This window comes from Talpa europaea, assembly GCF_964194135.1.
Source record: "Talpa europaea genome assembly, chromosome: 9".
Lineage (NCBI taxonomy): Eukaryota > Metazoa > Chordata > Mammalia > Eulipotyphla > Talpidae > Talpa > Talpa europaea.
Window position 1 is genome coordinate 97,192,974 of NC_140076.1, and position 17,826 is coordinate 97,210,799.

General features: G+C 41.1%; 1 pseudogene across 1 annotated transcript; it reads right to left on the reverse strand.

Annotated features, from left to right (window-relative positions):
* Positions 1–359: 359 nt before the first annotated feature.
* On the reverse strand, positions 360–907 carry LOC311177611 (small acidic protein-like; annotated as a pseudogene). The gene has a single exon. The product of its transcript is annotated as a small acidic protein-like (transcript).
* Between the last annotated feature and the right edge of the window lie 16,919 nt (positions 908–17,826).

Consider the following 17,826-nt stretch of genomic DNA (forward strand, 5'->3'; position numbering starts at 1 on the left):
TAAAAAAAAGAAAAGAAAAGAAATAAAAGAAGTGTCTAATTAGCTCTTCTTCCCGTCTTTTGGATTGGGTTATTTACATTGTTCTTGTTGAGCTGTATGAGTTCTTTTTTTTTTTTTTAAAGGAAATTGAGTACTGTATTTATTTCTTATTTTATACAACTCTTACTCTTTACAAAATTGGTTATAGTCATGCCCATAAAAGTGTAACCCATGGCATCTGAAAGCAAACACTCTTCGTAATTATTTAAAAGGGCCTTTTTAAAAATTATAATACAAAGGTCTGTGCTCTATAAGCAGTCCTCCACTGTGCATTATAACAATAAGGCTTACTTTTAATACAAAGACTAAGTGTTTGGGAGTTATGAACCACTGGATTTAACAAACATCATTTTATAATTGCTTTTTGCATCTTTTTTGTTTTTGGGATCCTCACTTCATCAGGATGCTCAGTAGCTTGGAGTTCTTCAGCAGATTCTTCTTTCTCTGACTCTGAATCACTTTCAGAGTCATCTGGACTTTCAGGATCAGGTGAATCATCATCATCATCATCATCTCCAGCCACATCTCCTTCTCCATCATGATCTTCTACCTCACTGAAGCCAAGTCCACAATGTCGTCGGTATCTTCCTGATCATTTACTGTCCATACTTTGCTGATATTGAGATTCCAGTTCTTCGTTAATTTTCTTGTCTTCTTCCCCTGTTCGGAAGTGAGATGTTGATTTGTGGTCTCCTATAACAAGACGACCAGTGTGTTCTTTCTTTCCTGCACCCATAAGTCTCAAGAACTTTTGTTTTCTTTCTTCATTACCTAAGTCTGCTGCCTCCCAATTGCTAGATCCAAGATCGTCGTCTGGGGAGGCTGAACGCTTCACCCCTTGCGGGTGGGACTCCCTGGCAGCACTCATCGTCGCGGGGATCCCGACGGGAAATGCCGAACCCTCTCCCCGTTCTCCTCAGCCCCGGCGCCGGCAGCCTGCAATCTCCCACCGGCCCAAGAAGCGCCACTCCAGAACGCAGAGCTCCTCCGGTGTATGAGTTCTTTATGTATTTTGGAAATTAACCCCTTGTCAAACATGTGCTGTGCGAATATCTTCTCCTAGTCCATAGGTTGTCATTTTGTTCCTATGGTGGTTTCATTTCTCTGTACAAAAGCTTTTTAGTTTGATGTGTCCCCTTTGCTTCTAGATCTCCATCTCAGTGTCCTGGAACTCTGGTTTAAAGCAGATTTCCCTTTAGTCACAGCTGAGAAGGTTGGGGGGTGTGTTTGGTGGCCCACTGTTGCTTACACTATAATTTGACAAATACTTCAGGGTTGATTGAGCTGTCCAGTACTGAGCAGAGAAGCAGTGTTTTAGTTCACAGGTCGCCTGTGCCATCTGGGTCTACCAGAGCCTCACTCTGCAGAGTCTGTTCATCTGTCATGAATGACTGACTGCTTTCAGGCCCAAGCCTCCCTTCCCTTTCTTTGCTCCTAAATCGTGCATAGATTGGGAAGCTAATGTCAGATCTCAGTGTGGAAAGGATGACTTCCAGGCTATTAGGTTAAGGTCTTAAGTATCTTTTTGGAGAGAGGATTAAAACCTTGTTTCAAAAATACAGAGCATCTCCCCTTTTTTTTCTGCCTAGCAACAGAGGACCTGCATTGCCCCTCCCCGGAAGGTGCATGAGTCAATAGAGCAATGCTGGCAATGAGCTATTGAGGAATATGTGTGGGATAAGCTTCCTTTTTCAGTTGTATTTATAACAGAGTTTCCCAGTAGAGTGCTATTCTTCTATCTTTTGGCTACACCCCACGGGGGCATTTTAATTGCTTAATGTCCATTTGGATACATGAGACAATTTATATTTGCAATGTATTACACAACTCCAAATTATATTTGTAACCCCTTGGCACTGGGTAGCATTTTTCCTTCCCCCTTTACAGTAGACTTGTTTTATCATAATTTCAGATTAAAGAGATAGAATTTAATACTAAACACTTTTATGGAAGTTTTACATTTAAGTTGATGGATATTTAATATTTGGCTGCTATCTATTCACATTGATATGTTGAGAGATGGGAGAGCAAACACTTGATGCTCCAGAATATAATAGAAGAGTTTAATGACTACTGGTGTAAAAAATTTGAAAGTTTTAACATTATTAACCTTTAGGTGAACAAACACAAGAAAAATAATATAGATAATTATTGGCCTCTCTTCTCAGTGTTTTTATTTTCCCTTGAATTGCTACCTGTTGCTCCAAAGAGACTATGGACTCAATGATGTCCCTTGAAGAGTGAAACACTTTATTCTCTCCAGTGTCTCCAAAATGGCTTCATCCATGACTGTAGCTCATCAGTACCATTGTGTTTAGTCCTAGAAACCATGTCACTATCCTTTTTCTGCTCCTGCTGTCCAAAGCAGGAAGCCAATCCACCCTACACTGTTCCTTACAACTAGCAGATTGAGTCAACTTTATGCTAGAAGAATAGCATATGGAAAGGCAAATAGAGATGAGAAAGAATGAAGATGATTAATAGAGAAGCCCCCATCTCACACTGTAACATAGCTCCATGTCACTGTCCCTGTGCTTGACCTCTCTTCTTACACTCACCTCCACCTGATATCATTTTATGTTTCTATTTATTCATTGTTGTCTCCTCCACAAGATGTCATCTTAGCCAGTTCCCTATGTGGCTAACATAACACGGTGCTCAAAAAGAAAGTTTTCTGAATAAATGCTTGCATGGATTGGGCAGCTAATGTCAGCTCTCAGAGTGGAAGGATGACTTCCAGGCTGTTAGGTTAAGGTCTTAAGTATCTTTTTGGAGAGAGGATTAAAGCCTTGCTTCAAGAATACAGAGCATCCCCCTTTTTTTTTTCTGCCTAGCAAATAATCTCATAAAATTATATAATATAAAATAGTAGATGCTCAAACATATTAATGTAAGATTTAATGAAAAATTAAAGGAGCGGGCCTCCCTGGTGGCCTAGGGGTTAAGTTTCAGCTAAGTCAACTATCACTGCTATGGCCTGAGTTCAATCCCAGCCAGGCAGCTAACTTCCATAGTGCAGCAGACCTCTCCTGTCTAGTCCGCTGCTCCCGTCACTGAAGCAAGAGTTCAATCCCTGGCTGGCCTGGGAGCAACCCACATGGTGCAGCAGACCTCTCCTGTCTTGCCCGCTGCTCCCCACAGCAGTGTATTTCAGTAGATTCACCAGTTCTTCCCACTCTGTCTCTGGTGAGTCCTCTCACCACCCCCCTCCCCAACTTGTGGCCTACATCCCCATTCTTCTATACAAAATAAATTAAAAATTAAAGAAATATTAAAGGAAGAATAAGACGTTGTCAGGAAGAATACAAGAAAGAGAGGAATATGAGTATCTGTGTGAGGCTGAAGGCACCGTAACTGGGGGAAAAGCTGATGACTGGAGCAGGTCGTGGGGTGAGCATTTTAACCTCTAGGAAGATCTAGGCTGAGACCGCCCCAACTACTAAGCATTTTTCACCTCTTCAAATCAAATATTTTAAAATGTGTGTTTTGTATCTACTTGGAAGTCAGGCTGAGGACTTTGTGGTGGAAGACCTGAGAAGGTATGTTCTTGGTGCAACCTTCAGGTATGATCTGCTGCCCAATTCTGGCCCCAGACTTGTATCCTCCAGGTTCGAGGGCATGCCTGTCTCTGGAGGCAGCTAATGAGGTTACTGGATCTTCCCACCTTCTTTTATTTCCCTACCTCTGATCCCAACTAGTTCATAAAACATCTGCCAACCACAAACTATACTCTCACCATCTCCCTATCAATGGTGATGCTGTAGTGTTGGAATGACAATGTCACCAAGCAGCTGGTGGCTTCCGTTCATTCTCACACATGAACTTAGAAATGCCTTCAGTTAAGGGTTGTGTGTAAATTGATTTTATTGCAAATATTTAGAGGTTTATTCCAACAGCATCAGTAAAAAATATTATAAAGTGTGGTCCTTTGCTACATAATATACAGTAGACACAAAAGGAAGTTTTCTTTCTTTTTTTTTAAAGATTTATTTATTTATTTATTTATTTATTTATTTATTTATACAAGAACCAGGGTACAGGCCAGATTCATGGGAGGGTGAAAGGATACACCAGAGACAGAGTGGGGAACGGAACAGGCAGACTGACGAAATACACTGCTGAGGGGAGCAGTGGGTAAGAGAGGAGAGGTCTGCTGTGCCATGTGGGACCCTCGCCGGCTGGCCTGGATAGAACCGGCGCTGCAGAGGCTGCAGATAGCTTCATAGCGTGGCGCTCAACTGCCTGCGCCACCAGGGGAGGCCCAGGAGTTTTCTTTCTTTAGACTCCAGCCATGAAGCACTCACTGGACTTAGCACATGGCACACATGATCCCACTTCATCCTCATGACCACCTGATGAACAGTTATTCAAATTATATGTCAGGCAGCTGGAGTTTAAAGAAGATAAAGAAAATTCTCAAAGACATAGTATTGGTTAGTGAAGGAGTGAGACCTTACATCGAGATACAAGCTGTAGCACCATCTAGCTTGTCTTCAGAACAAATGGATAGAGATGGGTATTAAGGAAGTAAGCATATCTTTGAGGAATTAATATTGAACACTGTCTTGCCTAGTAATTGGATGGCAGTGACAGCTCTTTCTTGTTTCTGCTAGTAGTTTCCATACCATACTCTGGAATCATCTGTGTGTCCTCAAATATTGAGTACCTGTTAAAATTGTCTTACCTGGACTTTGGGATGCAGCAGTGAAGAAAGAGCTGTTGGCTTTATTTATATACCCTCAGTGCCACCTTTGGGAGACAGTTCCTCACAGGTGGCTTACAACCTCAGCCTAGCCACCCTTTTGGCCCTGTGAACATACCCCACCCTAAAACCCCCAATGAAATCTGCGACTTCCCTAGCTTTTCCTCTGTCTCTCTCCAATGCAGCTTACTCATCTTCTGCTCCTGTGGGAAGGGTCTAGGCAAGTCCTCATTATAAAATCATGTGTTCGATGTGCTCCTGACTTTGTGGGTCCTTCCCTCCATTAAAAATAAGAGTGAAACTTATGTTATGACTGCCATGGTATTGGGATGATAATGTTACATATTAGACATGTCCTTTGACTTAAAATTGTGTTTTTTATGCCCTTAGAATAACTGAAAGCATCTTCATAGGACATTAAAGTGTTGTGAGCTTAGGGTCCTGGGCTAATGTGTTCAGTGCCCATGTTGATTGTGGATTTAGGCACCAACTGGGAAAAACTATGACTTACCAATTGCTGACCAGAAAGTCAGACAAAATTAGGTAATAAATACCCACTTTGGTTTATTGTGATCTGTCTGTGAGCGACTTTTCCGGGAGTTTAAGACTTCTGCACTTTTGCTTTGACTGCTATAATCATCCCTCAGTTGTCACTTGGTAATTGCCTAATTATATTATTTTGTGATAAGTGAAGTTTTTAAGCGACAAACTCTTCCAAACAGCTGTGATTGGATTTGTTTGTGATACTTTATTTAATTTACAATTGCATTTGTAAAATTATAATTAGTCTAATTTATTTAATGACCCCCATCACAGTCTGTAGGATATTTTTCGAGGGTGATTTTAATTACACACGAATCAACACCATAATTTTAGAAGGTTCGAGTGAAGTGGGCATTCACATAATTCCCAGCATTGGTCCTTAGCCAAGGATTTTGTCATTTTCCCCCTACAGTAAAAAGGTTCTTAATGAATACAAAATGTTTTTCTGAAAGGTTGACTTCACCTAGTAATTTAGAGATATATCTTTCTCTTTTAATGTTTGGGAACCTAGTTTCTGACCTTTTCTATTCTGTGCCCAGGATAAATGTATTTCTTTGGATAAAGTTAATGATGTTATAACTGATCCTGCACAAAAGGTTAAGTTCTTATAAAGACTATAATTGAATTTTTGTTAAAAGTGGTTTCATCTGTGTTTTTATTTTCCCTCTAAATTTAGGTGTGCCTCTTAATTAGCCTTACTTTAGAGCAGATTTGTATTATTCTTCACTTAGGGAGACCATGACGGTGACATTTGGAAGAATCTGAGTGGGGAAGAGTGATACTCAGTTATTTTTTTCTACTTTGCTAACAACTCAGAGTTCTGGAAACTCTGGATTGAGCTATGAAAAGTTTGTGTGCTTAGCGACTTGGCCAGTCCACTTGGTCTTGGGAAATATCCTAGAAGCTTGGCAAAAAGATGTTCTCAAGAGAACATGAGGGCTGCCAATTTCCAATTGGCCAAGACACATTACAAGGGACAACCATGTCTCTCAGAGCAACCTGGTATTTCCACTCCAATTGGAATCTGCAGCCCAAAGAGGCACGTGGGAGAGAGACTAAACAAACCTTTTCAGATCTCTGGCCCAGGCGAATCTTTCATTCTCGTCTATCTGGTGAATCTTTCATTTCATATCTGGTCTGCTCCAATCTTCTTCTAATCATTGACCATTTCAGATATCAGGGAAGAGCAGGCACATTACAGGCTAGTTTTAGAGCTGAGAAGCAGCCAGGGCAACTGCAGGATGAGAGAACAGATCTATCTTTATACATATGCAGAAGATAGTGAACCTGCCCAAACAGTTCAAATTGTTACTAACAAAATTTAGGTTTGCTGTGTGAGGAATCCTGCTTGTCACATTGGCCCTGGCTCAAGTAGCTCCCACCCCCAAAGCCTGTTTGGAAAATGGTGACAGCTGTGCTCTTTGCCTGGCTGCTTCCATTTATGAAAACATAGGGGTAAATGGCAGTCACCCCCATAGGCCCTTTTACTGTGAATCTTTTCTAGCCACAGCCAAGACTAAAAGCCCCCAATGGAATTGAGGAACAGTCATTCAGGGCCTACCTTAAATAGGTTTCACTTGCTTTTTACAAAAATGCTTCAGGAAATTAAAAAAGGAAGATATTTGCCTAATTGGAATTTTTAAACAATATTTGTTTTGTTCTTAAAACAACACTCGTTCCAATATTATTTTAGCACTACCACTTGTGATAATTTAGGTAAGCAAGATGAAAATATCCAATTACTCCCCATAAAATTTTCCTCCTAAAATTTATTTCCTGGGTATGGCAGGAGAGGGATTAGAAGGCTTGGAGCTTGTACATGACTCTGGCAAATCTCATTCTGCCTTTAAGCAGCAGTTTCAACTCTGAAAACAGAGCCTACTAGGAGACTAGTAGAAATGATTCCTTCATTGTGGGTTAGTTTATCTATGTCTCTAGAATGCTGATTTTCTTTATCATTATGCTCCTCAGTCTCTGTGTATCTCAAAGTGCTTCTGGGATTTTTTTCATACTCTATGGTTCTTGCTACCTGATCATGAGAGCAAGCAATGGGTTTCCTGCCTGCCTTATGCAGAAGCACAGTGAGCTCAGCCCATTCCCTATGTTGTCATCTTGGCCTATGTCATCATCATAGGTCTATGTTCCTGTGATACAAAATCCAACCTTTGAAAGCCTCCCACCCCTGCCTCTTCAGTTTCTACTACAATCCATTATTCTAAACCCTAGAGCAGCACTGATGAAGTTCTCTAACCAATGATTGGAAGTCAATGAGAGTTTGTGTATAGCTCCTACTAGGTTTTTTTACTCTATTACTAGATATTGCTACTTGTAGGGCCTCAATTACAAGCTTGCCCCTTTCTTGATGGCAGCAGATGAGAAAGCAGGTCATGAAGCCCGTATGTGGGGAAAAGAGACAAGTCTTTATCATGAGGCAGCAGGAGAACCACAGTTAGCAACAGCGTTGTCTGGCTGGCTGGCCTAGCAGGAGTTGCCCGGCCCAGTGGCTCCATACAGGAGTCCCTTGGTGACCCAGTGTGAGAGAGCTTATTGGGCCCCTTAATGTCTCATTGGGCAGCCTTGGGCTCTCTGAGCCACCTGGGCTCCCCAGGGCCTGTCTGTCTTGGCAGCAGCAGGAGCAAAGGTAGCAGTAGCAATAGCAGTGTTGGCAGCAGCAGTAGCAAAAGCAGCAGCCCTCATGGGCTCAAGCCACAGCAGTGGCCTGACAGGGGGGACAGTGAGTAGCCATGAGAGGGTCCCCTGTGGGAGCCCTATCATCAACAGCTTCTATAAGGCTTATAGACAAAATCAACACAGGGCGAAGATTAGGCCTAGTTTACAGAAATATATGCTCATGCATGCAAACCATACATCAAGGTTACATATTATTTACCACCTTCCACACATGCAGACTGTATCTCAAGACTACACGTGTGTTGGAAGGTCACCGTGAAAATCAGTCAGAGATATTCCAGGGGTGGGGATGAGAGAGGTCTTCTTGGGGTCACAGGGCAGCTCTCTGTTGAGTTCCCTGGCAGGGATGGAGGGAGGTAGATGCAGCAAGGAAAGCTGGCCCCAAGATGGGGTTTCCAGTTGTGGGCTCTAGAGAGAGAACAGCATCAGTCCTGCAGGGACCACTGGTGACTTGAGAAGTTGAGATATCGGGGGGTAACTCTTCTTAAACCTTGTCAATTCAAAAATGATCTGCAGGGGCATCCCTGGTGGTGCAAGGGGTTAAGACGCAGCACTATGAAGCAATTAGCTGCCCCTGCAGCACAAGTTCGATCCCCGGCCACGGAGGTGACCCACATGGCACAGCAGATCTCTCCTGTCTCACCCCCTGCTCCCCTCTACAGTGTATTTCAGTAGATCCTCCTGTTCTGCTCCCCACTCTGTCTCTGGTGAATCCTCTCACACACCCCCACATCTCTCACCTGTACCCCGGTTCTTGCCTGCATAAATAAATGTCTTTACAAAAATGATCTGCAAGGAGAGGGTTGTGTAAGAAATGATGACAAAAAATTTCTTCCCTGTCCAACAGGCATGAGGCTAAGTCACACTTCATTTCTCTTAAGGAATAAAGATTTCTTGCACACATACTTGAGTTTGGGGGCTGAATACCCACTACAATATGACTAATAATCTTTGTCTAGGAAGTCATTGAGGGGATCCTGGTATTAAAGTTTGGCTGGACTTGTTACATGCTTTATTTCAATTCTAAGATGTTAGAATTCTTTTGATTCATGAAATTGGTAGTCAAAAGTTTTCCTTCACTTTTTTCTTATTTTGGCAGAACCACTCAAATTCCTTTCACTCTATTTCCTAAAATGTTTGAGATATTTTCCTTCAACTTTTACACACTTCTGTAAACCTTAGCACTAGTTACAATTCTTTGAAATGTGATTCCCCAAATCCAACAGTATAGACTAAGCGTAGCCTCAATTTCTGCATCTGTGAAATGCAGCAATTAACAGCACCTGTTCAGGGACAGATTGTGAAATTAATGATGCTTCACCTTCGAGCTCCTCTCACATTCTCTGGGGCTTCTCCAAGGCCCTACAATAGGGTTGCTAGATTTAGCAAAAGTAAGCAAATGCAGGACACTCAGTTAAACTTGAATTTCAGATAAAATAAAGTAAAAATTTTAAAGTCTAAGTATGTCCCAAAGTATTCATGGACTATACTTATACTAAAAATTATCCATTGTTTATCTGATATTTATTTATTTATTTATTTATTTATTTATTTATTTTTTTTATAAAGAGGCATGTGTTTTTATTTATTTATTCGTTTTGTTTTGTTTATACATGCACTGGGTACAGTCAGAAGTGCAGGAGGGTGAGAGAATTCACCAGAGCCAGAGCGGGGAGCAGAGCAGGCAGAAGGACCGAAGGACACTGCTGAGGGGAGCAGCGGGCGGCAGGAGAGGTCCGCGCGCCATGTGGGACCCTCATCCGGTGGCCGGGGAGCAGCCGGGGATCGAACCGGCGCCCCAGAGGCCGCGGGCAGCCTCGCAACCCAGCGCTCAACCGCCGCGCCACCGGGGAGGCCCTTATCTGATATTTAAATTAAACTGCCCAAGAAATAGTGCATTAGGTGATTTTTGAGTCTTCTCTCAAAGAGAGAATTCAAATAATACAAACCTCACAAAACTTGGATTCTCTTGTATGTGATTCGTTTGTGATCACAATGAACACACTTACAATCCCACTATTATAGTTATTGTGGTCATTATTGTTATTTTGTTAATAATATGCTTTGCGAGAGAAAGGTCATAACATTTCATGGTCTTTGCTGACATATTATAGCTTATGATGAACCATGATCAGCAGATCTTACTTCTTTTCCTTCATGTCTAATTACTTTTTTCCTAGCTGGAGAGTCTCATTTGCACTGGGCCCTCTCTCTTCACAACATTGTAATTAATCTGTGGCCTGTTCCTAGCCACATTCCTCACCACTGCTTCTCCTGTCAGTAAAGAGTCTACATAAAGCTAGGAGTCAGAAATAGGTTTCTCTCACTCCTGCAGAATCCTGTGAAAATACTATTAAATTCCTCATAAAAAGGGTCCTAAAAAGGAAAGGAATTTTCTTTTGAGGCCAATTGTCAGCTTCCTTTCGAAGCTCAGTGCTTATTTTCATGAATTTTGCGTCACTGAGACCTTTCCGCTGCTGCACCAGGAAGCAGTGACACTTGCATTCATTCACTTCACCTTAGGCAGGAGAGATCTCTGGATGCCTCACAGAACTTTTTCCATCACAAAGCTAAAACAGAAGTCTATTTTAGGCATGCTTGTGTTTACCAGGCTCACCTCTCACCACCAGGCTTTGGGTCTTCCCCTAAACCTGATTAAATCCAAGGACACCGGCTGAGACATTGCTGCCCCGTGGCCCTGTTCTGCAGCATCCGGGCACAAAGAGCCTTCACCTTGCTTGAAACAAGAACATATTTTCTTGCTAGTTTTTTGAGGTTGCTTTGGCAAGCAACCAGGGAATAGGTGTCTTATTTCTTAGATAGGATACTCCAAATCGCTAATGCAAAATCAATTATCCCACCATCATTTGAAAGACCATGTGAGAAGTACAAGAGTTATACTGATTGTGCAGAGAATACAGTTTGCCCCCTCGGAAGTAGTGTTGCTGAGTGGCCACCCCATGTTTAACCTTGAATGATTTTCCTTTCTCAGCTGGTATCCCAGTGCCCTGATGTCACTCACTCCATTTAAGTTTCCGTAGACCATGTCCATTCTGGTTGAATATTTTAGGGCCATTAAAGTTATTTGTTTGCCAGCAGGCTCTCAGCTATAGTAATCTCTGCAGTGACCATCTGTACTTCGTCTATCATGAGATCCAGTCCAGTTGCAAGATGCAAAGACATAAAGACAGTTTCCCATGGCCAGATGATTTTCCAGGACCAATCAGGGTGCTCTTTTTGGAAGAGTCAAATGGCTCCCATGGAATCTTCCTCATACTTCTTTCACTTTCATTTATGAAATTGATCATGTGCAACTTATTTTTTCTTTTTTCCCCCTCTGCTGCAACAGAGAAAGTCTCCACATTCACTGTTTCCCATCTCACTGGGAGTATTGACATGGCAGGAACCATTTCACATTCTAGGGCTCTGCTGCACCTCACTTTGGGGTGATATATCAGACAATCAGTCACAGCAAGACGCTAAGTGCCAGATGCTGCTTTGTCAGCTAGGTTCATCCTTTGAACATCTGTTTCTAGTCCTGAAAGGGGAAATACCCTAATGTGCAGAAAACATGGGTGTTTATGAGGAAGTGTCTGATTACTAATTAGTCACCAGGAGTGATGCAAAGAAGTAAAGTCTTCCCAAAGGAAACTGACTACATGATGAAAACTCTGATGCTTTCAGTGAGTGAGGATTGGAAGGGAATTTCTGTACTCTAAGGAAAACCTTTTTTTTTTTTTTTGGTAAATAATGTTTTATTTTAAAAAATTCATTTATTGTTATTGACATACCATTGTTTCACATCCTTGCTAGTGTTTTAACAGTATAGAATTTCCCACACCCCTCAGGTATAGTCACTATAGCTCTCCTACCACCGAGATTCCTGTAGTGTTCCACCCAAGTCCATTATACTCCCTTTTCCCTCTCATCCCTTCTCATCCCTCTCTTTTGTCCTCTGTAAGCTGTAGATGTATGGTCAGTTTTCAAGGGTTGGTTTTAAAGTTTGCCTTTCAATCTTTGCTTAGTTTTCTAGATTCCACTTGTAACACCATCCAGCATTTACCTTTGTCTGACTTATATCACTGAGCATAATCCCTTCCAACTTCATCTGTGTTGCTGCAATAGCATGAGTTTATATTTTGTGATTGTTGAGTAGTAAAACTTTCTCAGCATCGTTTTCTGGCTTGCATTCAATACCTAGGACCTTCTTCATTTTTTGATTAATCAAGTAAACAATACTTGGAGAAGACTTGTTTCAGGGCAGTCACTGTGCTATATACAGCAGAAGCTGTTATCATGGGGTCTTTGCCCCTAAAGAGTTAAACACAACTTGATCTGATGTCTTCATATAGTTGAAACTATTTTGAATCTTTCATCCATTCATTTAAAAGTTTGGTATCGCGTGCCCAGTGTATCTTTAAAATTCATTAGAATCATAATAATGCTAAAATAAATGTTCAGTTGTTTGGGTTTTTGTTTTGTTTTTTAGTTTTGCCTTTAGTACATCAAGCCTTGGAAATAACCAGGGAAAGCATTACATTTTGTTGGTTTCCTCTTTCTGTTACAACAAATTACCACAACCTTAAAAACTTAAAAGAGCACAAATCTAGGGTTCAAGAGGTCCAAAGTCCAAAATGTGTTTGAGCATCTATCTACATGTCTTCTTTGGAGAAATGCCTGTTGAGCTCTTATTCCCATTTTTTGAGTGGGTTTTGTTTTCTTTTTGTTCAGTTGTATAAGTTCTCTGTAGAACTTAGACACTAGCCCATTGTCAGATGTGAGATGCACAGATATTTTCTCCCATGCAGTAGGTACCTTTTCATTTTAATGCTGGTTTCATTTACTGTGCAGATGTTTTTTACTTTGATGTGGTCCCATTTGTTTATTTCCCTTTTGTTTCCCTTGTTGTTGTAGTTGAATTCCCAAATACACTCTCTGCCAGTGTCGCAGAATGTTGACCTTATTTTTTCCCTATGGATTTTGTGGGTTCAAGTCTTACATCTAAATCTTTAAACCATTTTTGTTTAAACCATCTTTTGTTCATGGTCTGAGGCAGAGGTAATTATCTTATTTTAATTTGATTACATCTGCAAAGAACCTATCACCAAATAAGGTCATGTTTACCAAAACTGAAGGGAAGGGAGGTTTTCAACCAGTCATTTTTAGGGGACACAGTTCAACCCATAACACTATGTAAGAAAATTACAGGTCCCAGGGAATAGGTCACAAATATCTTTGAGGGTCCCATTACTCAATTTATCCCTATTTCCTATGGCCACAAAAGCAAAGGAGTTTGCTTGAATCCCCAGGGTAGGAATGAACTGAGTCTAGAATCCAGATATGTGGATTTTCTGGTCTATGCATTATCTACTTTGGCCTGAGATGCTATTTGTTCTAGGTCACATTAATGAGTCCTTGAATAAAAATTCACAGAAATTGTGTTAGAATCATTGACAAGGACAAAGATTTAGAGCTTTATATGACTATTTTTAGGGAATGGCATTGCCTGGTTTTATGACCTTGAGGAATCACCTTTTTAAAGTTGGCCTTAGTTCCCTGAGATTTGAAACAGACTTATCAAACAAACTTAAAATAAAATTGGCTGATAACTAATTAAAGGATCCTAAGAAACCAAATGAGCAGGGAGAGCCTCAGAAGGCAGAAGCAGTGCTTATGTTAAAAGCCCACTGGCAGAGCACAGGCGTGGGTGTGCAATCAAGCACAGGAGCAGGACAAAGTTATTGCAGGCTGGCCCCTGAACCCTTCCTCTGCATGTCAAAACACTTAGAAATTACCTTCTTCCCTTCAATGATAGAATGGAAAAATCTAAAGTCCACATTCTTTTACTACCAAATATTAAAAAGAAAAAATAGAACAGTTCAGCTATTTTAGCCTTTCCTGCATTTCCACTACTTTGCATTTGCTATTAAAACTCTCAGGACCCTAAGATGAAATCTTTTCATTTAATTAATAAGGACTGCATGAAATACTTCAGCAATTTTACACACCCCATTGTCAAACCCGCAGTTTAACTCAGGAAGATGAAAAAGGTTTGGAATCTCCCCAAGCCCCAATTAGGTCAAGTGGAACTATATTTTGTAGAAAGAATCAGGGAAACCTTCTTTGTGGATGCGTATCTTTAAAATGATTGAGAATTTGCTACCCTGGGTTAATCACGGTGAGGAGGGAAATGGCCGACCTTGTTGTCACCATATTTAGGCAGCAGGAAGAATCTGGAAATGTTAACTTGATGTTTTCCTATGGCAATGTCAGGGAGATGTGATTTAAGGGGCAGCCTTTTACTGAGGGACTCCTATTTTCCTTTTGAAAGGTGTTTCTGTGCAAAGTACAAAATATTGGACAGATTTAGGCTCTGAGACTGGACACACAGGTACAACCTCATTCAACACCACCCTGTTCTCCAGGCAATCAGTTGGTCTCTCTTGCCTTTAGGTTCCTTCCCTATAGATGAGGGACTGGGGAAATCATTAAGGGATATATCATGTTATGATATTAAAAAAATGATGTCTTCATTATCATTTGTAGCTCTACTGAAGACATCTGTGGAATTTTATCCATTTTGTTCACAGTCGTTCACTTTTGCTTTGTGCTGTCTCATCAGGCACATGAGAAATAAATTGTATGGGAAATGATGTAAGAAAGAAGTCAAGATCTTCTGAATGTTACCCTAGGTGAAGTCTACCTTCTAAGTGGCTCATTGTAATAGCGGGTGAAATGAGTTTGGTACATCCATCCATCCAAATAGGCTTCTCTCAAAGACTTTCAGTGCCAAGGTACATTTTAAACTCCCTGAGGGGAACAGAGCATGTTGTGTTTTCTACTTATCTCATCACAGAACCTCTTTTCCCAGGATGGTGAAAATCCTCGGAATTTCCCAAATTGTCCTCCCTGGAAGATGAATTCCTAAGAATCTATCAGTTATGATGATGTTTAGCTGCAAAGACTAGTCAACTCTCTTACCTTTCTGCCAAACGTCTATTTTGTGGGTCAGCGTCTATCTCTTCTGGGAGCTGGTTAGGAGCTCCAACCCAGAACCACTGAGTTAGAACTCCCCTGTGATTCAGATGTGTATTAAAGTCTGAGAAGCATGTCCCCCCTAATCACATGGCCTAAACAGAAGTCGTCTACTTGTTGACTGCAGCAAGTCGTCGAGGAGGAGACACTGCTAGATCAATGGGTCTCCTCAGGGATTCGACTGGGGACACCAACTTTGTCATCTCTTTGCTCAGCCATCCTCAGCATGTAAGCCTTACCTTCATTCATGGGCCTTGGGAGCACAGGTGACTTCTGGCCAAGAGGAATGGGGAAGGACAAAGACATCTCTGGAAGGAGACATGTGAGACCTTGCTGTTTTATTCTGAAAGGGCACCTGCCTTAAGTTTCCATCTCTTATTGGTCATCACTGTCACACAAGACCAAGGTTAGACACAGAGCAGGTGAACTGTAAAGTATTTAATGTTTTATCTTCCAGAATACTGAAGGCACAGGAGAGGCGAGCTCTGGTTTGCTCTTGGGTGACCCATCCACAGCATTTACCATTTATCAATTTATCCACCACAATTATCATGGTTAATATACATTCTGGAGAAAAAATAGGAAATGAGTTTGGTACATCCATCCATCCAAATAGGCTTCTCTCAAAGACTTTCAGTGCCAAGGTACATTTTAAACTCCCAGAGGGGAACAGAGTATGTCGTGTTTTCTACTTATCTGATCACAGAACCTCTTTTCCCAGGATTTGGTTTTCTGCCAAAAAACCCAATGAGATAACAAAATTGGAAAGGTAGATTGATATTATAATGATTATTTTAGAGTAGGAGGTAGCCTATTCCTATTTTTCTGTAAAGGTCCAGCTAATAAATAATTTTGGTTTTTTGAGCATGTTGTCCCTGTCTATTCAATTCTGCTTCTAGAGCTCAAAAGCCTTGGATAATATGCACTTGCACTTGCCCTTCTGTGGGCTGAATTTTGCCCATGGGTCATAATGTGTTGACCTCTGTCTTAGAGTTCACCGCAACAAACAGAAGATGGACAGTAGTACCATGATGCCTATGAATATTTGTGTGGTACCTTAGATTCTACAAAAAATTTCAGTATACTTTTAACTTACAGTTTTATACTTAATGTGTACATATATAATTAAAATATCTTACACATGTGTACACACACACATAGTCTCTTCTGATTCTAAGAAAGCACTAAAAGAGATTGTTAGTATTGTGTGGTTTGCTGATAAATCTAGGTTTTGAGATATAGATTTCCTTAAGAACTGAAAGAATTCATTATGACTCTGGCTATGATACCTAACTAACTGTATAAACACTGTAATTTACACTTTTTCTTCCCAATAGGTTTAAAAATGGAAAGAATTTTTAAATTAACCTTCATTTTAGTCTTTAAGGGAGTCCAGAATCACCCAATTATTCGTAAGAACCTTGAAAGCATTGCATATACTTTTGATTTACTATTGGTTATTTAATTTCCAAGCTTTAAATTCCTCCCCCATCCACTCTTCCAACCATATTGGATTTTAAGGCAGCTCAGCTTGACTGCCCTTTCCTGCTACCATTCTGCTGTGTGCCTGCGTCTGTCATAGTGGGGTCTGTGGTGTTCTAGTGTGTTTGCTTATTTAAACGCTGAAGTGTCTTTCCCCAGGAAACAATGAGTCATTGGAAGGGGTCATATTACCATTGCTAATATACATTCTGGAGAAAAAAAAAATAGGAAATGGGTTTGGAAATACATCTATCCAAATAGACTTCTCAAAGATTTTCAGCACTGAGGTACATTTTCAACTCCCTGGGGGAGGTCAGGTCTGTTTATTCTGTTGGTTCTTGTGCCCTCCGTGCCAAGCAGAAGGTGTGACAGTGAAGGTTGCTGAGTGAAGTGTTGTCTGTTAACAGCAGGGGTAGGGGCTGGTGAGGGTGCAGTGAGGGTGGGCCGTGGCTGGGCTGCCCCTGGGCTCAGGAGTCAGTGTCTCTGTACAAACCAACACAACACACTGTCTTCACCATCGCGATTGGCCATCCTTTCTAACTCTGCTGGTATTTTCTGTCATGTCACAGCAATGAGAACAGATCCCAAGGCGACCACAGTGATGTACCTGTGGATTGAGTTCAGGCCATTAAATTGCCATCATGCGACCCATCTAATGTCATTATAGTCCAGCTTCAGCAAGGCAGAGCAATTGAGGAAAAAACGACACAATTACCAATGTACGTGTTCTCAGACTTTCAAAAGAGCCTGAAGGAAGAAGTGTCTGTAATGGATGGAATAGGACACTAACACACACACACACACACACACACACCACACATCCCTCCTCTTACCCTCCTCCACCTGTCTTCCCTCATGGAGGGGAAGTTTGTGAACTATAAGAGAAAGAGAACTGATAAACTAAGGCTTCCTGTGGATGTGAGCCCACTTCACTTTCTCTGGAATCCTCTTCAGACAAATCTCTTTTCCAGGGGCTTATGGAAGAAATCTTGCAAATTCAAAAGAGAGTTTTGAAAAGCTGACACCCTTAATCACGCTCAGTAAAATTTACCTGATCACATACGTTGCCTTATATTTTATTTTGGGATGAAAAGAAGAAAGAACAGCATTGCTGGACCACAAAATTGGGTGAGGACATATATTCAATGGCTTCTAGTAGGTCTCTGTGTTTGTTTATATCAAACACACTACATCTTGGATTTGCTGACTCTGAAGTGATTCTTGGAGATGTTGTTATGGCAGATTTGATTTGGAATCTTTCCCCTGAAAGGATGCTTTGGACATGTTCAAGTGTGTTTTTTTACAGGTTTCCCAAGTCTCACCTTGCATGCTGT